The 25687-nt window shown below is 48.2% G+C and overlaps 1 long non-coding RNA gene across 1 annotated transcript in view; it reads left to right on the forward strand.

Moving 5' to 3' along the window:
* The window catches only part of LOC144152997 (uncharacterized), a 167529-nt gene that overhangs the window by 909 nt on the left and 140933 nt on the right, over positions 1–25687 (forward strand). The gene's annotated exons all lie outside the window — the stretch shown is intronic.

The raw sequence follows: 25687 nt of genomic DNA on the forward strand, positions 1-25687 counted from the left end.
TTAAACCTTACAATGAATCAATCAACAAGTCATCTGATGGGCATAGAGCAGTAATTTTTGGCTGAGGTACTTTGCGACCCCGTAATGTAAGTACTGGGTGTGTTGGGTGGCTACGTTCTCCAAGAATTTAACATTAACATTTCAAAAAAAGTTGAAAGAAGTGTTGCAGGGTCCCTTTAATTATTCTACTCGTCTTGTTTCAAGGAAAGCAATCACTGCTTGATGGTGGAACCTGAGAGAGATGTAATGGCAAAACCTTTGCAGAGTGACAGCGTTTATCGGAAGTGTTTCAGAGTCCCTCCAAAGGGAACCCGCCGCGGTGGCTCAGTGGCTCAGGCTTTGTGCTGCTGAGCACGAGGACGAGGGTTCAATTCCCGGCCATGGCGGCCGCTTTTCTGATGGAGGCGAAAAGCGAAAACGCCCGTGTGTTCGATATTTTAGCGCACGTTAAGGATCCCCAGGTGGTCAAAATAAATCCGGAGCCCTCCCCTACGGCGCGCCTTATCGTCTGTGAAGCGTCAGCGCCTTCGACCCCACAATCAACCAAATCAAATCTTTAAAGGGACTTTGCAACACTTCCAAAAAATCTTTTTAACTCTTTTTTTCTTCGAGTCTGGAAGCACTGTGAAAGGTGTAATTGTCGCCAGTCCAGAGCGACACTGCGCGACTTGCTCGCCGCATCAGATCCGCCTTCCGTTTCTGCTTTGCTTTCGTGGTGATTTTTTAAGTGCATGGCCACCAAATGTGTGTGCAAACGAAAGGAAGCCGGCCAAAAGCCGCTACATCGCTGTAATGACGCAATTCCAGCGGTCGCAGAACGCCAATACCGGGACAGAGAAAAAACTTCTAGGCAAGTTTCCAAGTTATGGGATGGACATAAAGCAGTTGTTTTTGGCTGAGGTACTTCGTGACCTCCTATTCTAAGTACTGGATGCGTTTGTTGGCTACAGCCTTTAAGATTCAGAAAAAAGTTGAGAAAAGTGTTGCTGGGTCAATTTAACAGAACATTTGCTAAAACAGCGGCCGTCCTGACGCGAGGATGAACGCAACAGGCCACCCTCACAATGCAGCGCAATGGACAACGCAGCGGGTCCTCCGAAAATATCGAGAGGGTCCGAATAGGTTGCCAAGGGCGGCACTGTCACACTACTTATAGTGCCGTCACAAGTTTTTGTAACTCTGTACATTTTTAAAATGCTTAAGCATTTCTGTGCAAACTCGGCAAATAATCCCGCCTTCCGGCATGTAACACTTGATTTGTCACACTTTGACGGCATGCGAAAATGGTTTTAGTAAAATTCCCTTTGGCCTTCTTATGTTTACGTAAAGCCGCTTGTACTGCCCCTGAAAAACCGTCTTCCCAGGAGTGTATTTGCGTAAAGTAGTAAAGCCGACTTGAAAGGGGCTCTGTTAGTAGTGTTCCTTATAGGGATACACGGGATCCTGTGGAGGTATTACGCTTCCAACAATGCATCTGTGCATAGTAGTGAAACCCACACTCTGAATGGGCTTGGGGTGTACTTACAGCGGTTTGGGCATTTATCCGACAATGACCACTTGTGAGTTGCTGCAGTTTTTGAATGTTTAGATCCTAGCCATCGGAATTAAAACAGTTCGCATTATCACCGGGTCGCTTGAACATCTCACGCGCTGAAACGTAGCCAGTCACCTTTTAAACTTTCTTGCGCATATATATCAAACTAAAGTGAGGAGCAAATAAATGATGACGTCAAAAAGGACAGTAATACGCGCTGTTCGGCGAATAAGATTCCGGGCACGTAAGTATTGGCCCGCTTTTGCACAGACTCATGAGGTTATCCACACGGCTGGTGTGGCGGTTTTTTTCTGACTGTGACGAAAAACAAGAACGCCTGCGTGCGTATGCTACTTCGGCGCACGTCAAAGATCCCCGATGTTCTGAAATCGTCCGTGGTCGTGTATACGGCACACCTGATAACAAACGCGTTGCTTTAGTGCGGGAAGACCCCATTTGAATATTTCTTGGTTATGTGGCTGTCCCATGTCCTACACTGCGATGCAGTGGTAACGCAGGAGTAAAACTAGCGAGGTTTTGCCGTGAATAGAAGTGAGAGAATACGGAGGTATATAGCTAGGTGAACTGAAATAGAGTCCGGTTGACTACTCTTCACAAGGCCCGTCTTGAAAAAGATTTCACGATGGGGTCTGCATGACTGCTGGGCAGGTACTGATAAGATGCCGTGACCCCTCCTGCTAATGGAAGGCTTAAATCAGTTCCAACTTCCCAAGGGGGACAGAAAATAGCGAGAGAATTATAGTGCACATTAAGAACAAGGGTAGAGGAGATGCTACATCGTTAAGCTTAGCGTTCTCTGTCACAAACACCGCGCATAACCAGCCCTATTCCTAACCAACGTATACTTGCAAACAAAAAGTTTCCAGCCAGAAACACTATAGACGTCTTGTTTTCCACCATGAACCTTGAACTCCATGCGTTTACGCAAATCCGGAGGGAACAAGATTGCATCTTTCGAGGAAATAAAAGAAAGCGGCCGACTTGCGGCTTTTCGACTACTCCATATTTAACCACACGACAAGAAGTACCAGGCTGGTATAAGCTTAGTCTTCCAACAAATTACCGTCTAGAGAAGGTAGCGACCAGAAAGAAGATTTGATTGGCGCATCGATGAAGTCGGTGTGCTTGATCGGTTTGGGTTTAACCGATATCCGAACATTCGTGTTGCGCATGTTATACCCGTGCCACACGTACATGAAAAATGAAATTAAGTGTTTAAGGCCTTAAGATACCGAATGACATTAATTGGGCGGGCCGTGCTACACGCGAAAACGCTACGGCATTAAATCTGTTAGGCATGATGGTGATCCAGACCATAAAGAGACATTCCCTCATATTTTCGAAGCCTTTAACGAAGAGAAAAACGCCTTACAAGGGTTGAAAATGTTTTTTTTTTTTTTGTGAAAGAAAACGTAATCAGAAATAGTGTTTTCTTAAAAATGGTGTGAGTCGTTTCTAGAAGTGGCTTCAGCAGCTGCCGTCACCTGCCAGCAGTAGCCAAATCCGAAAAAATTGACAGGACGAGTAGCACGATGTTTTGCCTTTTGCCGCTGTTTTAGTGACTTCGCCTTCTTCAAAACTTCGCCACCAAGAGTGCACAAAAAATCGTATCGTCTTATTTCGAAGATCAGCTACGGTTCGGCGTCAACACTCTGGTTCTGAAACTTTCGTTGGTTTTATTTAGTGCCCATCGCATTCGAGAGCCAGATTTAAGGCGTTCGTGATGGTAAATGAGTTGTGCGGAACTCCTTAAACCAAAAATGACATTAGAGCGAATGGCATTCGATTTTTGCGTGCAGCAGTGAATTAATGGCATTAAAACTTAAGGTATTAAGCATTTAATGTCATTTTTTGTGTACGTGTGGCACTGTTATTATAATCGTTTCTCCGTGACTTCTGTGAAGCGCAATGCATGCGCAAATGGGAATGTGGCAATACAGCGCTTGCCGATAGCTGTATGCGCAGCTGTGAGAAGGTGAAAAGTTTATAAATGGGTCGGAAGCAGCACTGCCCGAAGGGCATCGCAAACAAAGATCACGAGCAGCAGACATGATAGTTAAGGCTTATGCCTAACTGCGGCCCAGTCATGTTATAATAGCTAGGGTGGCTGTTTCAAAATTCGCGCTCTGTTTCATATCTGCTGTACAGGAGTTCAACTTCTTCTGTATGTGCTGCTCCAGAAACATGCATTCACGTTCCCTATTTGCGTTCACTATCTCCGTTCGGCAAGTGTTCTTATATTAAAAAAAAAAGCGCCCGTCATAAGAAAATGCGCGCCAATCCACCCTGTGAAGGTGGTTGGAATGTGAAGCCGTAAACGACACCCACAACGATTACCCATGCGACGCCACTTGAATTTACACACATGGCTCTGCAAAGAGTGAAACCAGAGACAAGTGAAATGCACTTAGCCACACCCTTTATGGCTTTATGACATATTCTTTGCTAAGGTTAAATCAATTCACAATCCGTGAATTGTGGTTGGTTGAGTTGTATTGGTGAAGCACCTAAATGGAAACTCTTTTTATAAAAATAAAGGAAGCTCAAACCCGCTGTTAGACTAGCTCACTTCTGCTCCGTCTCGGCCACCGCCCACGGAGGCGACGCGATCGGTGGCAGAGACAGAGGAGAAGTGAGATGCTATGCGTTGGTGCGAGCCTCTTTTACTTTTTACGAACTCCGCCACACGTACAGTGCGCGGAGCGCACAGCGGCGCGAGAGGTCGCGTAACTCTATCAGATGGATTTCAGCGGAAATGCAGGGGCTAAACCCGCAGATGTGCTCGGTGAGTGCACCGTCTGTCTCCCCCGTATCCGCGTGGGCTCATAGCTTAATCCGTAAGACAACGGGCCCTCGCCCCGTTTCTCTCTTCGTTCAAGATTCGATTCCTGGCGGTGCCAGTAATTTCTTTTATTTGTTCGCAGGAGTTTTCTGTTGACACCAACTGTCGCGAAAGAACCCTTGGGGAGCAAAGGCACAAAGGTTCGCTTTAAAATAGTAAGGCACGAATTTCTGAACTCAGAGAGCGGAATAAAATAGAAAGCATGGGCCAATGGTGCACCACACGTAGCGTCTGTGTCCAGGCACGCTGCTAATCTTTTCTTGAAAACTGTGAACTTCAGCGCGTAAAATAAAACGCTAATAGTGATCGCATCTTGGAACCGGACAGCTGCGATTCAACGCTGCCTTGTGTCACGCGCTCGCGCACGGCCGGCGTGTAGAACTGCGATCCGATCAAATTTTAGCATCGGCTCGTGAATTTCGTGCACATAACAACGCGGAAGTTCCTGGTCGACAAGTCCTAACCTTTGGAGGAGGGTGCAGAGGCAGCTAGATTAACATGCTCACGCGGTGTGCAATCATCTGAGAGGATACCGCCAGTTAGTCACATGGCGTTTCGTCATAGGCCGGTTCGACAGTGGGGAAGTTCGTCATATAGGTGCGACAAAATAAAAGTCCGCGTGTGTAGTTTTTTTAAAAGCTCATATGGATATCAGCGAGGTAGTTTGGACGGTTAACCACTCAAACGAGGGAGGCGAGGAAGGCCGGTAGCCCAATTAGAAAAAAGAAAAACGTCTGCGAAGGGGAGTTACGAATAACTTGCGCCCCCCTCTTTCTGGTTGTGGCCGCGTTGTGCATCCTTGATCCCCACACAAGAACGGAAAGATGCAGTTCGAGATTTTTTACCCTGCACGCTGCTGAGAAGGGATTGAGAGAACCGCGTGGGTTCTGCCAACATGTTTTATTTTCTTTTTCTCCTTTCGGCGGCAGTACATCCGGGACATTTCAGGAAACACTGCCAGTCAAAGTGGATCGGTAGGGTAACATGGTTCTAACTGGAATATATATACTCGGTTAACGACCCAGGTCAGAAAAGGGAGGCAGGGACGTAGCACAATACAGAAAATATCTTGGAAGAGGGGCCACAAAAAAGCCGCGCCCCCCTTTTCATTGTTACGACAGGCTTGCGTGTCCGTGAGCACCACACGAAGACGGAAAGCCATAGGGCAAGATTTTTGAACACTACGCGCTAATGAGAAAGAGTTGTGAAAATCACGTGGTTGTAGCCTAACATGTTTTTTTTTTTTTCCTACTTCATCGCGATCACTGCAGAATTGAAGGCCAATGGAATTGGACGAGGGTGGTAACACGATTCGAGCATAATCCTTTCTCTCTTTTGTGTATTGTTTGCTTCTTCAGGGTAGTTATATGCGCGATATAAAAGAGAGGCCCTTTTGCACATGATTTTCGTTCCTATTTTGGCATGGAAATACTAAGCAACAAGAGATGATGTTCGTACACTCCGATCAAATTCAATCAGTCTATGTTCCATTGGACCTTCGACGCACCAAGCAGCTTCAAACTCTGATCAGCCGCTACAGCGACGCCAATCGGTTGACAAGTTTGAGGGCAGCCTCCAGAAATACTGCGCTTTGAATGGCAAAAAGTTGGAATAACAAATGATTTTCCGCGTGTTCACGGGAACCATTCCGTGTCATTCATTACTGGTTTATTGCAAAAGTGGAAACTAATCATTTATTTAACGAATGTGCAACTTAGTTATAATTACACTTTCTATGTACTTACCATTACGCAGCATATGCCAGCGATGCCTTAGCATCGCTTACATACTTCTAAAAAAACATAGCGAACTTCGTTTTTTCACCACTGTGACGAACTTTCCTATGTGACAAACTGGCCTATGACGAATGATCCTATGTAAACAAATGGCCTATTACGAGCCGGCCTATGACGAAACACCACGTGACGAAACGGGCCTACACCTGTCTCTAGCAGGGCATGTCACTGAATATTTCTCCATATCCTCTACGGCTGTTAAATATAGTGGCCCAACCGGTGTCGTCAGCGTGACAAATGACGCCGAGTTCGGGGCGGGGTTTGGTTAGAGCCCCTTCAGTTACTGAGCTTGGCTTTATTGGCGGGGACAATACCTTCACACAGGGACTAACCACTTAAACCAACCGTCCGTTCCTTTGCTTAATAGCTGACAGGAACAAGGTCGCTTCATTTTGCCAAATGACGTGGGAAAATCGACACTACGGAATGATGAGGGGCCACGTGTACATTGCGCGGTCGCATACCTAGAAAACGCTGCCATTTTCCTGCGATCAAAATGTCGCGACTAACAGTTTTCACCCCGCTTACAGCAAGTGGCAATCGTGAATGCACTTATCCCGGAGCCAGGCCGCGCTCCGTCACGATGCCGTCGGGTGCTGTAGTCTCCATCAAGGAAGACAACGGGCGCGTTGACAGCTGATGCGGGACTTACGAACTCGCCCAGCTGGGCGTATGCATGTACTCACGCCGGGAAACGCGGAAGTGCGCGCGAACGTTCTACTAAGTGCGCGTGCCTGACCGGCGTCTTCCGGCGGCAGGTCGCGGCTCAGATGAAATACACAATAAAAAGCCGACGTGATGCCTCTCTTACTTTTTTGGCTGATGTCATACCTGTTTGAACCCCCAGGGGAGTGAGCGGAGGAAGTCGGCGGCTATACCAAGTGGAGCGGGCTTGTTTGCGCGAAAAGTATACCGTCTTGTCGATTCAATCGGAGTTTTACTGCCCAAGCCCTTCTGCGGCCGCTACGGTGGTTTGGCGGCGGCGGCCTCGGCGTTGCAACCGAGCGGGTAAAGACAGAAAAAATGCTTTTATAGGAATCGGTAAAACACGAAAGTTAAATGTGACTTCACAGGATCAGTTGAACGTTTATTCTGCATCGATATGAACTTGCACATCACTATTTATATTTAGTCGGTATGACACCGTAAAATGCATCAACATTAGACACTGGATTGCACGCGCCGGGGCATTGCGTAAACCCGAATGAAACCACACGTGCTCGCAAACCATGCGAACGAAACCGAACGGGTTGCCAGCGAACCGTTTGGTGAACTCACGGTCCGCTGCAGCGAAAGAGCACGATTTGCGGTTCTGTCTTGTGTGCTTGGCGAGCGACGACCTGCTCGGGCGTCGTTTTGGCAAATGTGCGACCACCGCGTTCCTGCTCCGTGGAGTGTACGGCAGACGGTTGCGTTGCGATGAGCTCAGTTGGCGCCAAATGTCGGCGCTCATTAGCATCGGGATGCACTACTTCACCTTTCTTCGACGGCAGCACCATTTTTGGGAAGGAGGAGGTTATACGAAGGATATATGGCGCGTTCATACAGCCGTCCGTGCTTCAGCTTATAGCGCAGTGGGTAAAGCGTCTGTCACTTCCCGTTGCGGTGAGAAAGGTGACAAAGATCCCGGCTCGATATCCAGGCGTAGCCGCGTCAATATAACTTTTCTGGAGATGTCATTTCCTTGGCGGATATGACGTCAGTAAGATCTTGGTCGATCCCTGCGTAAAACACTGTCGTGTTAAAAGAAAACGGTGGAGGAAAGTGTGCAGCAAGTGTGAGGGGGAGGGCAGTATGCTATATAAGGCCGCACGAGACGCTTGTCGGAGCTCTGGCGAAAGTACGAGGACGAGTAATCTCTCTCACTGCATCCCCCTCACATTTTCTCCAGAGTGTACTCCTCCGTGCGTGTTCCATGAACCACGTAACATTTGCGCGGGAGGTTCTAACACGATTTGCGACAACATGCTTGCGGCAGCGGCGACGCGCTGCGAGATAACAGCACATTAGGGCGCGCCGCCGTGCCAATTCGCTAGTCACGCCATCACTTCCTGTGACCCAGCAGATATCCGCCGTGACCAAGAAGACTGCAGTTCCCGCTGATTATGAATTTCGCATTATACAGTATATGAATTGTCCGTGAATTTATTTAATCAGTGTGCATTACGGCACAGCGCGCCTTATACCTGTGATTCAGTTAGTGCAGGTGCGGTGTCTTGCAACAGGTACCAGCTAAGGGCAGTCGCGTGGTCCGTCACTGCAGGGTCTTTGAACCAATTTTAATCAGGAATTTGAGGAAGCACACCCAACTAGGAACACACTGCTGTAAGTTCATTTTTCAGTGAAGAGACCTTAAAACTTGGGTGCCTCGAATAAAGTTTTTAAAAAGCAATAGTATCTATCACATTTATTTTAATCTTAAAATAAATATTCCGGCAAGCTTTAATGTCTAAACAGCCTTACATAAAACATGGGGGTATTGAAACGTCGAAGGCAGGGGCAAGCCTTTCGTTTCTGCAACGCCTCGCACTCCAGGGCTAACGTTGTAAGGGTACACTGCAGCTGAGATCCAGTGGCACAAAAGCCAAAATAAATGTCGCCAGAACTTCATGTTGAGGTATTTTCATTGAATGCGTAGCATGCATAGTTCAACTGTCTTCGCGTACTCTTTTCAGAAAGCGACCGGGCGGAGCCGACCGGATCCGTGCGGTTTGAACGAGACGAATGACGTCTACAGCGACGTTTTTGTTGTGTTGGGGCCGCTGGCGACATCGTGGGAACGAATCTTTTTTTTTTTTTTTTTTCGCTTCCTGTTTTTGTTCTCAGTTTATGTCGCCATCTCTTCAAGGCCGTTTTCAACTCTGACCGCGAGTTTTTTTAAAGCTAATTTCATGAGGGCGCTGGATTAGATAGACATTTGTTCTTTGTTAGTTCATTTCCAGTTTCTTTAAATTAGTGATATTTTATTTCATTCTGTTATTTTTTTTAAAGTTCATGAGTACAGTATATTCAATTTTATCTCTTATAATTTTAATGCATAATTTTATAAGGAATAATGCTGCTGAGCCTACAACAAAACAAAAACGCCGGTGTGTTGTTGAGACTTAGGCGCACGTCTTAAAAATTCCGCACCCTTCCAGCTACTGCGCGGCTCATAGTCCAGGTGCAACTTCGGGAGTGTAACCGCACCCCCCCCCCCCCCTTCCCTTTTTCCCCCTTCCCCTGGAAACCCTTGCTCAAGGGTTTCCCGGGGAAATTAAGGAAAAGTAACGACGGGTAGACGGGCTCTCTCCTCGTGGTGTTCTCAGTTGGCGAGTGTCGTGCGCGCTTGCAGATCCCTGGTCACGCGAATACACCGTGCGCGTGCTTCGATCTTCCGCTTCGCGACACGAAGACAATTCAACGCGGCCTCCCGGCGTGACATCGAACGTGTACTTATTCCTATCGTCACCATTGCCGTTCCTGAAACGCGTTGTGCTCGGAGGAAGCGTCAAGGGGTCACCTGATGCACGAATCAGGCGGCGACGGGCTAAATTAGGCCGACTTCGTTAGGGCGAGGCAGCGGAATCATGGGGGAATATGGACAACCGGACGGCACCACAAGTGACCCGTGTCGCACCTGACGCGCCAGGCACCGCCTGTCTTTAAATAACACGAGGAACGCCGAGCTGATACACGCGTAACTGACTACCCCTTTTATTTCATATTTTTCAACTGGCTTCGCAATAACAAACATTGTGGACTCAGACATGTTCACAGTGTTTGCTTGAAATACCCCGTTAGCGCGTGAGTGTGGTGGCGTCTCGTTTATTTATTTATTTATTTATTTATTTATTTATTTATTTATTTATTTATTTATTTATTTATTTATTTATTTATTTATTACAGTAGGTCTTACAGGGCCCCCGAGGTCTTCCCGCTCCTAATCGCTGTTTGTATTTGTTTTTTAATCATGGTGTAGGGTGCGAGAGGGAACTCGAGCTCACACTAACGAATGTTCCAGTGGTCTGTATAGTTTTGGTGTGGGTACACTGATGGTTGTCCACTTATGTATATCAGCATCTGGCGTTATACCTTAATTTGTCAGCTGTGGTAATTTTTTTTTTTTCAAAAACCTGCTGCAGTGTATAAATAAGTTAAATTTGAGGAACGGGAAAGTTGCGGGCAAATCAAAGGCAACGTTCAAAATTTTTACGACGTATACAATAGGCGAAACGCATACAATAAAAAACGGTGGCGCTGAAGAGCCCGCACAAGGGAGATTTATGGTTCTGGGTGATATCATGGCATCTTTACTTACCCTGAACGTTACGCTTGAATGTTGTTAAATTTCACTCCATAAATGGCGTTGACGCCCACAGACTGATCACCACCAGAGGCCATCACTATAAATTGGCCATATCACTCGCCTTTATTGAACGAAATCTCTAATGTTGAGTCTACAGGCCGGTATCTTTGTGTCTGAGTGTCATTTGTCCATTACCCCGTTATTACGTGCGATATATAATTGACAGGCGATAGTTGTGAATTCGACGCAGAAATACGCGAAGAATCAGAGTTTCTTCCGCAAATTCTCATTCGGTGCAAAGGTGCATCAATGAATGAATCAATGAATTTATTTAGAAAGAAGGGGTCGAACACCTGGTGCGGGGGAAGGGGAAGAAGAGGAGGGGAATAAACGGCAGATGGGGTTCAATCACTGCGCGTGCCCGCCCCGCACACAGACCACATGATTTAGGTCATTCTTACCAGGCCGGTGCGCCTGGCAAACTTCCTCCGGAGCATTAAAGTTTCTTTTGCGTGAAGATTGCCTCTAGAACTGATGGCTATCGATCTGCAAGGATCCGTGAAGTCCCCACGTCACGCGATCAACGCATGGACGTGCTCTTCTCCATGGAAGAGTTAGAGGTGGCTCTGGCATCCTGCCGGCGTAGCTCATCCCCAGGTCCAGATGAAATCTCCTACTCCACACTATGCCACCTCGGTCCTCAAGCACGTCAAACGCTTTTGGACATCTTTAACAAGGCGTGGATGGATAGCATCGTTCCACCGGAGTGTCATACCGTCCAATTGCCCTGGCCAGCTGCCTATGCAAGCTTATGAAAAGAATGATACTCACGTGGCTGCAGTGGTACCTAGAACATAACAATATATACCCTGAAGTTATGGCTGGTTTTCGGCGCGGGCGTTCCTCCATAGACTGCGTGGTGGACGTGGTAACGTTTGCACAGCAAGAAAAAAGTCGCAAACGCATTTCAGCAGCCCTCTTCCTTGACGTTAAGGGCGCCTATGACAACGTCGTTCATGAGGCTATTCTAGACGCCCTGGAGCACTTCGGACTTGGTGGGCGAGTTTACCGATGGATAGAAAGCTTCTTGTCCGGAAGATCTTTTTATGTCATGACGGAGGATGGCCCGACATCACAGCACTTTGTTCAACGTGGTGTTCCTCAAGGTGCGGTGCTAAGTCCAACGCTTTTCAACCTAGCGATCGTCAGACTTGTGCACGCTCTCCCCAAGAATGTCTGCGTCTCCATTTATGCCGACGACATTTGCCTCTGGGCTTCCGGGGTCAACCGACCACAGCTACGGGCACGACTTCAAAAGGCGGCCAATGTAACGCGATCTTACCTGCGGCAACAAGGTCTGAGTATCTCGGGTGACAAGTGCGCGCTGGTTGCATTTACCCGCAAGCCCATGTTTCGATATTCCATCAAGATCAATGGGAGGTTGGTTCCCTACTCCAGGCATCACAAATTTCTTGGTGTAATCATCGACAGGGACATTTCCTGGAGCGCACATGTGTCTTTCCTTAAGAAGAAACTTACCACCATTGCCCAGATATTCAGATTTCTTGCTGGAAAGACGTGGGGAACAACGGTAAGAGGAATGCTGTAACTGTACTCTGCATTTTTTTAGGCGCCTTGCGTTACAGCTTGCCAGCAATTTCCAGCACTTGTACCACTAACCTTCGGCTAATACAGAGCGTTCAAGCGCAGGCTCTGCGCACGTGTCTTGGTTTGCCGCGTTGTGCATCAACAGTGGGCACCATTTGTATCGCACAGGAACACCCAATAGCAACGTACGTGGCTACTGAAACACTACGCCTGTACATCAGGCTCCTCACGAGGCTGCCTTCTCACCATCTGGCGCAGCTTCCTCAAAGTAGACCACGATCTACTTTTTCAGCCATTATCACAACGCACAGGGCTGAAATCCCTTCAAGGTACGCCCCTGCGGCAACACCGACCTCACCGTTGTGGTGCCAGGCACAACCTGAGATTCGTCTCAGTGTTCCGGGAATTCGAAAAAAAGCCGCCTTGTCATCATTGGCCCTTCAACAGCTTACGCTGCTGTTACTGCATGAACGGTACAACGACCGGAAACATGTGTACACAGATGGCTCAGTAACGTCATCCAGTTCGGCAGGTGCAGTGTTTGTGCCAGCAGATTTTGCAACAACTCGATTCCGTATTGGCCATACCACGAGCTCGACAGCTACAGAACTTGCAGCCATTCGTGAGGCTCTTGATGATATCATCGGAGCTACTCCTCAAAATTGGGCGATCTTTTCGGATTCCAAGGCTGCCTTACAGAGCTTACGCGCAGCCCTGCGCTACGGCCCCCTACACCAACTGGTGACAGAGATAAGAGAAAAATTCCATCAAGCCATCACAGCCGGCCATGATGTAATTTTCCAGTGGCTTCCAGGTCACTGCGGAGTCATCGGTAACGTGCTGGCGGATGAAGCTGCCCGTACAGGCCATGAGAGCGACCGCACCATTCTACTTCCGCTTTCAAGGACCGATGCCGCCAGGACGCTTCACTCCCTTGCACGCAAGATTACCATGCAGCAATGGAACACACCGGACTTTTCGAATCCCCGTCTGTATATTCAGGATCCTCTTCTTCAGCGCCGTATTCCGTATGGGCTGTCTCGACCTCAGTCGACTTTACTTTGTAGACTGTGGTTGAGAGTGGCCTTCACGAAAGCCTACTCCTTCCTCATCGGGATGGCCAGCAGCGCCCACTGTGACGCCTGCGGGGCGGAAGAGACTATAGAACATGTGCTGTGTCGCTGCCCCAAATACTCGTCGGAGAGGAGCGTGCTTGCCACCGCGCTGAGTCGATTGGACAATCGACCATTTACGGTGGAAACTATTCTAAGTCATCGGTCTTCACCATCGACCTCGCAGAAGGCGACGAAAGCCCTTTTACGTTTCCTGAGTGAAACGAACTTGCTTGAAAGACTATAGTGCCCGAAACGGGACTAGAGTGCGCGCTTTCCCACTCATATCTCTTCCTCTTCTCCCCCCCTTTTTATTCCCTGAGCCCCATTCCCCCAGTGCAGGGTAGCAAACCGGGCTCTACACCTGGTTGACCTCCCGGCCTTTCTTTTCTTTTTTCTTCTCTCTTCTCTCTTCTCTCTTCACTTCAATAAAAGAAATTACCTCTACGTGAGCTGATGACGTAGACACCTACGGCGTTCCCCTGGCAATCCGGCCCAGTCCCCGAGAAGGTGGTGTATAGTGGGTCGGTCAACAGGGGGCAGGAAAGGGTGGGAGTGAAAACAGGGGTGGTGCCGTCCGGTATCTTTCTGCCGAAACGTCGGTACCAGTTCCATCGGTCGCGGACGTCAGGAGTGACCGGTGTGCCTGAGCGGGCCTTGTGGAGAAGGACCTGGAGGCCTCGCGGGATGACCTCTGGCACCGGTGTGTCTGGCTATGGGGTCGTTTCTTTTAGGTGACGTCGCTGCCGCATCTTTCGGATACGGCGCTCAACGACTAGACGGTTGAGGGCAGGTTAGCGGGACGGGCGTCGCATGAGAATTCCGGGAGGTATGAAGCGACACAGATGCCATGCGATGGGCCGTCTCGTTCCCTGGTTTGGACTGTTGGCCTGCATCATGTAAAATGCACAAAAAGCATGCACAGGTTCAATACAAAATGTAATATAATTTGTGTGCACATCGAGGCTATCTCATCTGTCAGGCATGCTGTAGTTCCGAGGCGGCATTCCATTCCAAGATGGGTACATTCCGGACACTTCCGGGGCGATGAAGAACGTTAATTAAACGTGTTGAAATGCCACGCCTCACTTTGTTTAAAGGTGGCATTTCAACACGTTTAATTAACGTTCTTGCGCCATGACATAAAAGATACTAAATCGCCCTTAAATACGCCAAAAATGTGCAGTATTGAGCTACAAGAAACGAAACCACGGGTTACGGAAAAAAACATCGCTGGAGCTCGAATCCAGGACGTTTAAACACCACAATTCTGCCCTGAGGCTACTGAGGCCGAACCGTGGAGTTGTTTTAGCAGCTGCCTGGAGGAATAGAAGGAACGCTGTAAGCGAACCAGTAGATGGCGCTGCATTCACACAGGATGTGCCTAGCTCGTACCCACAGGGAATGGAATCTCGAGGTACGGAGACAGCGTCTGATTGACCAAAGCCATGTCAGTGTATTAGTAAATAACTAACAAACGCTCGACCCGTTAATCAAATGAGAGGTAAAGGGATCATTTAAATTTTGTCATCGCCCTGCAGGCAATATTCGTCCTCGCTTCTTCCGCCAAGTTTGAGTCCAGGCAGCTTAGGCATGCAAACGGAACACAGTGCATCGGATGTATGCAGCTTACCTTGGTGCGCCTAGGGAAAAGGAGAGGGAACGAAGCGCGAGGTTTCACGGCACAACGTCCTCCTCCTTCGTGTTTTTGTATTCACTGGACGTTGCAGTGGAGTGCATGTTTCGACACCCCGCACGCGAAGCGGCGGCCTTGCAATGTTCGCTTGCCTTGAAGCAACTCGTCTGTTCTTTTCATTAACCGCGATATTTTATTCTGAAGGGAAGCCAACAAGTGAAACATACAAACAGGCCATAAGTACGTTACCGGCTACCTTGCGCTCATATATAGCGGCCGCGGACAATTCATCTTAAACGACAGTCACCGATGGCGCTAGAGCGCCATCGGTGACTGTCGTGCTTAGACTATTTAGCAGTGGACACAATTAAGACTCCGGCCTATATATGTATACGACTGCCTCAACTATTGGACTTCATCGAGACATCAATGTGGACAAGTGCTTAAGTTATTGGCTTCCATTTCCCTCCTTTCTTCCCTTACCACGCTCGGACATCATGGTCTTCTTGTCTTAATAAAGGTTGTTCAATCAATAATCTTAAACGCGCTATAAGGTAGGGCAATTCTGAATTAAGCTTGTGTAGAAGTCATTCCTTCGAGCCAGGTATTAACAATGCGGACGTCTGAAAACGCAGGAAGCTTTCGGATTTTGGTTCAAAGAAACGGATACGATCATTCGCATTCTGTGAAGCGGTCATCAGCAATAACTTTCTCTTCGTATTTACGCAAGGGAGCGGCTCATATTTTAGCCAGTAGTCACGGCACGCAGTGCAATCAGGGGCCGAATTCTCCGAGAAAGGGGGCGTCGTTTTGAAACGACGCGGTGCTGGCATGCAAATGCGGGCATTTTTAGGGTCTGGGCGTCGCTTTGAGGCGAAGGAAACTGAGACAACCACACGGTGATCCTCTATGAGAAGCAGCTTCATCATACCGCAAAGCCACGCGTACTGGTTCACGTCGGTTCTCGCCATGGTGAAGTTGCTTCTCATCGAGGATAACAGCGTCGTTTTCTCAGTTTTCCCCACCTTTAAGCGACACCCCGACACAAGAATACATGCATTTGCATGCCAGCACCGCGTCGCTTCAAAACGACGCCCCATTTTTCGGAGAATTCGGCCCCCGGTGTGCGTCTGTTTATTGTAGACAGGAAACAGATTTGTGGAGCTCCGGCCAAAATTTCTTGACTGGAATCAGGCTACTCTTGCAGGCTACCCCTCGCTTGCTTAAATTTGTTCACATTTATAGTACCGTTGCTCTAGCACAGAGGTTTTAAACCCGCGGCCCGCGGGCCGCATGCGGTCCGCGGTCCTTTCGATTGCGGTCCGGTACGCTCATATATGTTCGTCATTTCTTTGTATTTGTTTTTTTATATAGAGAGCGAATGCGTATGTGCGCGCCTTGCTCGCGTTGCCAAGGACGCAAATGGCCATAGGCTGCCAGAAAACGCGTTGACACTGTCTTCCACGACTTCACGTTAGCAGAGTGCACAACCCTCTTTGTGCTCGGAGGCCACTCAACTTAGGTGCCGTAAATGCCTGTGCTACAAAGCCGTTTCAAAGGGCTTCCGAATACCTTAGAACCAATTGTCTATCGAGTGTCCCATTGCAAATACATAGGGCACACTTTTAAGTGCTCCTTCGACTGTCAATTGAACGTTGCCGTATAGCACTGGCATAAATCGGGCGCACAATGGTCGCAAGCAACTGCGACTTGTGAATCGAACATTCCAAAGTGCGCACAGGGCTGGGCGAGCAAGGGGCCGCGGAGAGACTCCCCGCGGCGTTTTATGACCCTGAAAAAAGGGCTAAACGTCGCGAACGAGAAGACGGTGCCTTGACCGGAGAAAGGACCCGGCATACTTGTTTCTCTCAAATGGCAGCGGCAGCTGGCATTTGGTTAACCCCCCACCCCCCCTTCCCCTCGTCGCAACATTCCTCGCCGTCCCGGCCCTTTCGGGACTAAATTTCGTGACTTCGGCCCGCTCACGTATGCAAGTTTGAGTACCTTGTTGTAGCGTATCGTTCATCCCTGTATGTGTACGGCAAATCACAAGGCACATGTGTAAATTCTTTTTCCTTCCATGTTAAAGCTTGCAGGAGCGTAAGGAGCGGCTGTTGGACTGAATACCCGTACCCGATAGACCCGAGCGGGGCACGCTCTACAGTACAACCCAAGTCCTTGTCACTAAGGCGCGTAATGGTTTCGCTACAACTGAAAATTTAAGAACGAGATTGGAAAACGAGATTGGAGGTTGGATTTGAGAACAAGATTTAAGAACTAGCCACAAATGTATGCCGCGTGAGCACAGCCGCTCACCGTCACTTCTGGGACTGTGAGAGCACCGGAAGGTCAACACGTCCTGTACAAACCAACCCAAGCACACACCTTCCAAGAATGAATCCATCCGAGCCCCCGAAACTAGGGGGGGAGGGGGGGGGGGGGCACCTCAACGAACTGTCTAACCTTATAAGCACAACCCAACTACTCCTTTCCGTATTTTCCCTTTCCTGCTACTTGGCTGGAAGTATAATCCCATCTTTAAACTAATTTCTGCCAACTGCACTGCTTTCAGCCGCTACAGCTTGGCCGGAAAATATCTCGAGTGGTCTAAAATTGCGGTGAAGAGAATTTGGTCCCCACATTCGTCGGCAGTGGACCAATTTCTCGCTGGGACCATAACAAGAAATGCAGACCGTTCAATGTAGACTGGAGGATGGAGAAATAAGCACGCCCGTCGTTATTCATATACAGCTACCCGCAGGTACTTCCAATACTTTTTCTCGCGTAACCGGAAAAATCGGGTCCTAGAGGTTACTGGAAGAGAGAACGCTGTTGGACGACAATAAACTCGGCTTAACAAGCTATGCGCATAACAGCTGAACATACGGTATCGGAGTTATTAAAGAGCGCACTTACTTTTATTTGCGTCGGCAGGAACCTCATACCAAGCGTCAGTCTTAGCTGAGTGTAAGTATAACCCATTTGTTTGGACAAGCAATGCTATTTAAAATACTAAAGTGTCTACATACAAAAGCTGCAAATCAAAGCATAATATTCACACGGATTCTTTATTTAAGCGATACATATTGACAAACGGCATATGCGGGCCGGCACTGTCGTATAGTTCTAAGGGAAGCAAGATCATCAAGGAAGGTAAAGATGGTCGTCAGGGTTCCCTGAAGAGAGCCTAAGAAGCCGGACGGTCTCAAGAGGTTCTGGGATAAGGGCACTGGCCCAGGGTTGAATTATATTCACCAGACGGTTATTCCTTCTCCTCAAGAAACGTAGAAGTAAGGTTCGCGATGGAAACTGTAAAGGAACTTTGACGGTCAGGGAAGTGGACAAATATTGCTAAAATGTTAAAATTGCATTCGGACACTTTCTAAGTACAAAGAGAATTCCACGGCAAACAGCCCAAGTTGTGATGCTCATTTTTGTGGGTTAGAACATGCATCGTACCAATACGAAATGGGCCAGGTTCTAACCGCTATATTACGTGCCAAATTTTCCCTTGCAACTGTTGCTTCGAACGTATACGTTCGTTGTATACGCGCGCAACCTCTTGTTTCAAACATTTCCGGAAGTATACTTCGTTCCCTACAAGCCACAGCGAATGTCCCCCAGTGGCTTATCCTCTTAAGTAAAAGGTGGGCAGTGCTTTCCGCGTATACCCGGTTCTCACTTTTCAATAATAAGTGTATCCCTTAACGCGGGCCCGCTGGACAATCCCACCGCGGTGTTTCATTGCTCTGTATGGGTCGTGGCAGTGTGGGTTAGCCCAGAATAATGTAAAAGCACAAAAAAATTAAAATATCAATTCAGAGTCAACTACCACAAGGCTGAAATTCCAGCGTCATCAAAGGCCAAGAACATAAAAAAACACGTTTGCGACGGCCTCGATCGTAAAGCGGCCCCTCGACAGCAACTTCTTTGCCTATACAGGCAAGACACGTGCTGCCCATTTCCACGCAATTACAATTTCTCTCACGCGTCAGATCTGATCAAATGTACAAAGTTCCTGGAAAGGATATATTTTTTTAAGTCTGCTTATGCGCGTTAAACCTAACGCAACGGATCTCTAAACTTCTACCCTAAGGAGTGCGACGAAGTATAGGAAGTAATATGCGCTCAGATTAGAAGATGCCTTTACGTCAGTATGACCAATCGTATTGCCCCCGTCTGGACGGATTGTTTAACTGACTTCTATCGACTATTAAACAAACTCAGTTCGCTAAATTTCTACTGCGAAGCAGGCCCCAAAGCAAAGAGGCATTCGGGACATGACGTCTGATTCGGCGTATGTGCGGGCCGCTTTACTCGGTCCTTGTACGTAGCCATTTTATTTGTTCCTGGCTTGTCACGGTACGAAGCTGTGCCCAAAAAGCACCGCAGTGCACGTCATAATAAATTATTTTTTGCCCTTTGTCTTCCCATTACGCGGTCGAAAAAAATTCATCCCACCTCCCCGAAGGGAATCGTGAGGAAATGCGAATGCATTTCTTTTGCGCGAGAGTGCGCGGAATTTATAATTAATGAGGAGACGTTGATTTGTAGCGTAACCATTTATTTAACACCTGTTTGTGTTGTCGTTGTACTTGACGGCCACGATCACTGCCTTGTGGTCGGTAAAGTGCACAGTCAAAGGGTCTTTGAGAAGCATGCGGGCGTGGGAGAGTGGGGCGAGCGTCGAGAGGAGAAGCACCGAAGCACCGCGCCTACCCTCGCCTACACTCTCCCACACACGCGGGAGCTCCGGCGAGGTCCCGCGATGCGAGCGCCCTCACACGCCCGAGCACGCTCCTCCTCTCCACTCACTCGCCGCTGATCCGCCCGCACCACCCGCTCCGGTTGCTAGGGGAGGGGAGGAGCGCGCGCGCTCCCAGCTGTTGCTATGGGAGAGGGGGTGAGAGCGGAGAGATAACACCTGCGGGCGCGTGGACGCCGCACGGCGCCTGACATGGCTCGACTAAGAAATGCATTGGCATTTAAAACGTGCTGAAGAAGTAAAATTACGACACAGTTATAACTGTGTCGCAATTTTACTTCTGCCAAACAGTTACTTTAACCAGTTATTTCTATACTCTTAAAAGCAAGAAATACGATGCAACAAGAAGACGGGGAAATGAACGGCGCACGCGCACACCGAGCCTAGATTACATTTTGCGGCTAAAAAATATCAAGCCGTTTAACCACGGGCGGCCGAAGATGAATAAAAAATTCGGCAGAATTCCGGAAACCGGTTGCAGTAGCTTAATGCTGGTAACCGCCCTTGACAAATTATCAAAACATAGTGCGACGTGGATTATGCACACAACTGCAGTGGTATACGTACGCGAGAGTCCAATTCCCTGATATTCCGCATGTCTGGACGCCCGTCGACGACAAGGAATAAGCAGCGTTGCTGCTGCTGATGATGATGCGAGTGGATCGAGCGCAGTGTCTGACAGATCGGCACAACAAATCCCGGATTTTTCGTGGCTCCGATTGCGATTCAGAAGGGGAACGTGTAGCGCTACCGCCTTGGTGCCAGTTGAAAGTTTTATAGCTGAGCTTCTACCCTGTAGTTGGACTGTTTTTTCTTCTTTTGGCGTGCAGGCGAGAAAGAAATCTCACAGTGTTACGCACCCACAGAGCAGCACACACCCGACGAATTGAGGCCAACGCTTTTCCGGGATTTTCCTGGCATTAGGCCTAACGCCACGCTTTGGGGTTTAAAAACCGGTCCTGGAACGGAGCACCGCACAGGGTCGGAACACTTGCGCGTGCGCTCAATCGGATCCACCAGCTTTGCGCAGGCGCATTGGCGACCGTCGACTACCGGATACCGTCCGCAACGGGTTCTCCGCTCTGATATAACTCTCTATTATCAGGTACATGCATCTCGCCGTGCAATAACTTTGATAGTTAACTTCAAGAAAACATAATTGAAACTCGCGTTAAAGAAGATTTTTTCCGTCTGCCATTGAAGCAGAAATAACTTTTAATGTCCAAGTGGACCAGTATGGTATCATGTTTGGCTACTCGGGATTTACTACTCCGCTGAATCCCTGAAGAAGAAAGTGTGTGACAGCTGCATCTTACCGGTACTCACCTACGGGGCAAAAATGTCGAGGCTCACTAAGAGGGTTCAACTTAAATTGAGGATGACTCAGCGCGCAATGGAACTGAAGATGATAGGTGTAACATTAAGGGACAAGAAGAGAGCGGAGTGGGTCAGAGAACAAACGCGTGTTAAGGGCATATTAGTAGAAATTAAGAAGAAGATGGACATGGGCAGGGCATGTATTCCGAATGCAAGATAACCGCTGGTCATTAAGGGCAACAGAGTGGATTCCTAGAGAAGGCAAGCGTGGCCGGGGGCGGAAGAAAGTATATAGATGGGCAGATGAGATTAAGAAGTTTGCGGGGATCAATTGGCGCAGTGAACACAGGACCAGGATAATTGGAGATTAATTGGAGACGCCTTTGCCCTGCAGTGGGCGTAGATAGGCTGGTGATGATGAATATGTATTTGGCGCGCTTCTTATTTATTGCAATAATTTAGTTTCCTAATCATGAATTGGTTTGTGGGTGCCATATTTAAGGAAGAATTGGGTTTAAGCTAACTTACAGAAGTAGCATTCAGTCTTAAAATATCGGGCATTATTGACTAACAACAAAGGAGCCACTTCAGGTGCTAGCGCAACGAGTGCTATATATAGTACAGCCGTGGGCCATCGCTTTAGCAGCAGAATGCCAACACGCGGGAACGCACTCCGAGCTGAGTTAGTGGTGTCAATTTTTCTCTGCAGTTTAAGGCGCCAGCGGCTTCGGGAACTTCAAAGTCAACAACAAAGGACTTTGTAAATGTTTATGTGCCTCTCAGTGGATGGTTCGCTCACTGACTGCACTGCTCTGAAATTATAGCGGAGCAGTGGCCGAAGCAAGCCGCTTCAAAGCGACGGACCGACCCGGGAGCCCGCAAGGTGCCGGAATATCTCGCTCGCCGGTACGCTTCGTGAATACAAACACACAAGGAAGAGGACGACACTCTACCTCTGTGCTACCCTGCGTTTCCCACAGGCACTTTTTGTTGAATACCCAATAGGATGTAGGAGCTTTAGAACGCTCACTTCACTGCGCATACCCCTAACCAGCTCCCGCCCTGTTTATTTAGCTGCTCAAACGCAAAACAAAAAATTAAGGCCAGTCAGAATGTTTGATGACCTACGTTTCCGCAAAGACGCATATTTTAACTTTTGTGTTCCTAGCCACACCTAACTCGAAGTGCCAATTAAATGGTGCCCACCACCGCTTCTCGCGAACGTAGATACGATTTCCCAATGCGCACATGCTATCAACTCCAGGGAATGCAGTGCATTCGAGAGCTGGAAAGTTCCTGTCATTCGCATTGGAACCATGTCTGTATCGCGCCGCACGTGAAAACCCGGGGATTACGACGGAACGTACGCAACGCTCAGTAGCACGCGTGAGCATTAACGGTTGCTGCATCCTTATCATGCAACCCAGAAGCCGTCAGTAATTTCAATCAGTGTTTTCGAACACGATAGATCGATTTCAGCTGCTTAACTGAAACCCAACAATTAATTCAGCGTCCGTAAATCAATATTTTTGTTCCACGCGGAGGTTTCATCATACATTGGGTACTGCAAGCAACTCATCCTGGTATGCCCCTCCTACACTGCTCATCAAAACGGGTCTACACAGGTGTACACAGCTCCCCAACCCCCTGAGATGAGTGTCTTCTTGCCCGCGTGATTGCGACGTCGATTATATCACCTTGTTCCTACTGCATTATATTACATTGCGTGCATCGCAATAAAATAAATTTTGTAGTATTGCCCTCGCCGTACTGTATTATCTCTGTATTACAGAGTACTCTGCTGAGTTCTACTTTACATTCACTAGACTCACCACGAGCTGATCGGACGGTAGTCTGGCATCGAAGTACTACTAAGCTGTATTGTATTATACCAGATTATTGTATTCTTGATATCGTATGGTAACTGCCCTAATTTACAATAATTAAAGTGATCATTGGATTCACTACAAACTGATAGGACACGCTACTCCGGGAATAGTAGCGTCGATTAAAAAGCTTTTGGCTTGGTCAAGCGGTCATGCATCAGCGATTTCACACTTCACTCTAGTGCAATATATTTTGTACGTGGCGCAACATAAAATAATAGCTCGTCACTCACACACAAAAAAGGAGCGCAGAAAGACAAAGGGATGTAACGGTACAAGCGCTGGTTCTTTCCTCGTCCTCGTCCCATCGCGGGGATCTTTTTGTACTTGTAAGCATAAGACAACTAGCCGAGCGAAGCGTTTAATTACTCATTCTGATGGCATACAAAACGAACTAATGCGTATTTTGTCTCCAAAATAAATTTGTAAAGACACCGTACCGGGGGTATTCACTTTCACAGACTCACAAACACATTTCATCGCAATCGGCTGCTATTCTGTGGCCCTGTCTTTTCTTGAAGATGGCGGCTGTTGCCGAAAAAAAAATGTTGGGAGTGGGAAGAGCGTACATTCACCAGTGGCCGTCGTGATTTTACTCAGTAATCTGCGAATCACCAAGTAATCGATAGCGACTGTGGCGACTGCGGCCTACGCACGTGCCTTATGTTGAATAGTGTAGAGTGGGACTCTAAGAATCCTTTGCTGCTTCAGTTCGTCGTTTCCGCGTGCGTAAAGGCTACATTAAAACCACCGGGACACAGGCTACAAACATTTGATGAGGAACCCTGCAACGCTATCGATCATTATAATTATCTTAGCGGAGACGGGTAATGTGTCTGACACGTGTCGAAAGGTTTCTTCCCCTATGTGTGAACTCTCAAATCATTTATTATTAATGAGAAGCATTATTCGGCTAACTAGTAAATCTCCGATATTGGGTGGGGTTCGTCCCAAATTTAAATAGTCGCTTTCTGGCGCTGCGAAAAACTAATCATGCCACCTGTGTGCCTCCCGTAACAGCAAGCCTGAAGACAAAGTTTTTACCGGCAAAAACTTTCCAAAATACTACCATTGGTGAAACGGTTCATATATACCTCTCAACATGGCTCAGCGCACAGGTAGCCTTGGTTTAAGGCAAAGCACAAGTACATAACAGATCCTTCCAGTGTTAAGTTAACTAAAAATACGCATGTAATTCTCTGCAACGAAAATAGGCTAGAAAGGTTGGCCAAGCAGGCCGTTACTTCACACGGAGTGACGTCACACGTGAAGCTGCGAAAAACAATAGGATAAAAGTCCCCAAAATTAACTAATGATATCACAAAAATTCTGAACAATCCAGTGATCTCACGCAGTTAAAAAGGGAACATGGCCGTAGGGTGTAGGTTCGGGCCAGTTGGTGTCGGTGATCCATAGCTTCGTTGCTTTGCTTTCGATGCGCGCAGCACACTCTAGCACAAAAACAGACAACCACATAGAAGCGTAACAGGCACAATCGCTTGTGCCCGTTCCGTTTCTATGCGATTGTCTGCTTTTTGCGCCGACGAGAACAGGAGTGGGGTTACGATGGTGTTTCAGGTATGCGAGGTGATATTCACGATGGCACGGGCCTCTTGCAGGAAACCGTTCACGCTATGCGGTGGTGTTGGTCATACCCTGACGGCCGTAATTATGTGTCACCTCAAGTTTTCTGGCCACGCGTTCAGTTCTAAACAGAGGGTGAGGGGAATGGAGGAAGAAATATATTTATTGAGTCCTTCGTGTTAGTGGTGCCTAGTGACCACTGTTTTAGATCTGCAGGACAGAAGGAAGGGACAGGGAGCATAGGCCCCAATTTTTCCGTAAATGCTTGGGTTGCGCAGCTAACTTTTCAGTCGCGGTATCGTCGGAATCTACTCCACTTTCATCGAAATGATGGTCTGCCGCCCGTGCCCTTATTTGGTGCCGTCTGCCGTTAAACCGAAGCCGCAACGGCCGCTGCCGGCGTGGTGCGCCGCGCCGCTCTAAATGTAGAGCGGCAATTGACCTTGGCGTCCCCAGGGTAACGCTCTAATCGCCGCTGCCCTCACTCGCTTGCGTTTGCTTCTTCCTCCCTGGCTTTATTACCGCAACGCAAAGCGTACATACGATAGCGGAGATGTATGAGTGGCATCGTCACACCATTCACGTCCGGTCCTACAAAATTCAACCCTGTATTTTTGGGGCTGCATTTCGGGGGCATCCATGTTACAGCTGAGAAGTCACGTGATAACCCGGGATGCCAGCGAGTCATCTAGAACACGACGTCATAAACGCGCAATTTCTTTCTTAGCGCCAATAAATCACCCCCCGCATATTGGAAAAGCTCGTTCATGCCAGGTTTACGTTTTACGCGCGCACTCAAACGCACGCACTTCGAAGTGTTGTTAACTGTCTATTAAAGCGCCACTGGCTGATATGAGAAGAAGGGTCGTGACCACATTCGCCGTCTGCTTTCTTAATATCATCCTGATGATGGCGGTCATAGCGACGATGAGAATGCCGCGACGCACATGCGGACGGACAGATTATTGCTTTGGCGCGAAGCGTATGCATCGTAACCTACGACAGAAAGCTGCGCACATCATCCTTATTTTAGAGCCGTTGACAAGATAACTGGTGATCGTTCGTGATCTTCAGGCGTTTGGTACAAGTACCAGTCCAGGGAGCCGAGGAAAACCTTGTGTTGCACAGTACGTTACCTTCTCACGGAATGCAATTTATACCTGACTGAAATCAAAACCAGTTGCACGTTCGGATGCATGCATGCCGCGAAATCACCCACGCACAACTCAACACCAGTCTCCTGATCTACACCATGCCATTTACGCCGACGACATCCCAATTTGGAGCTTCCGCGGCAA

This window comes from Haemaphysalis longicornis, unplaced genomic scaffold (assembly GCF_048455015.1).
Source record: "Haemaphysalis longicornis isolate Haplotype H1 unplaced genomic scaffold, Haemaphysalis longicornis Haplotype H1 scaffold_9, whole genome shotgun sequence".
NCBI lineage: Eukaryota > Metazoa > Arthropoda > Arachnida > Ixodida > Ixodidae > Haemaphysalis > Haemaphysalis longicornis.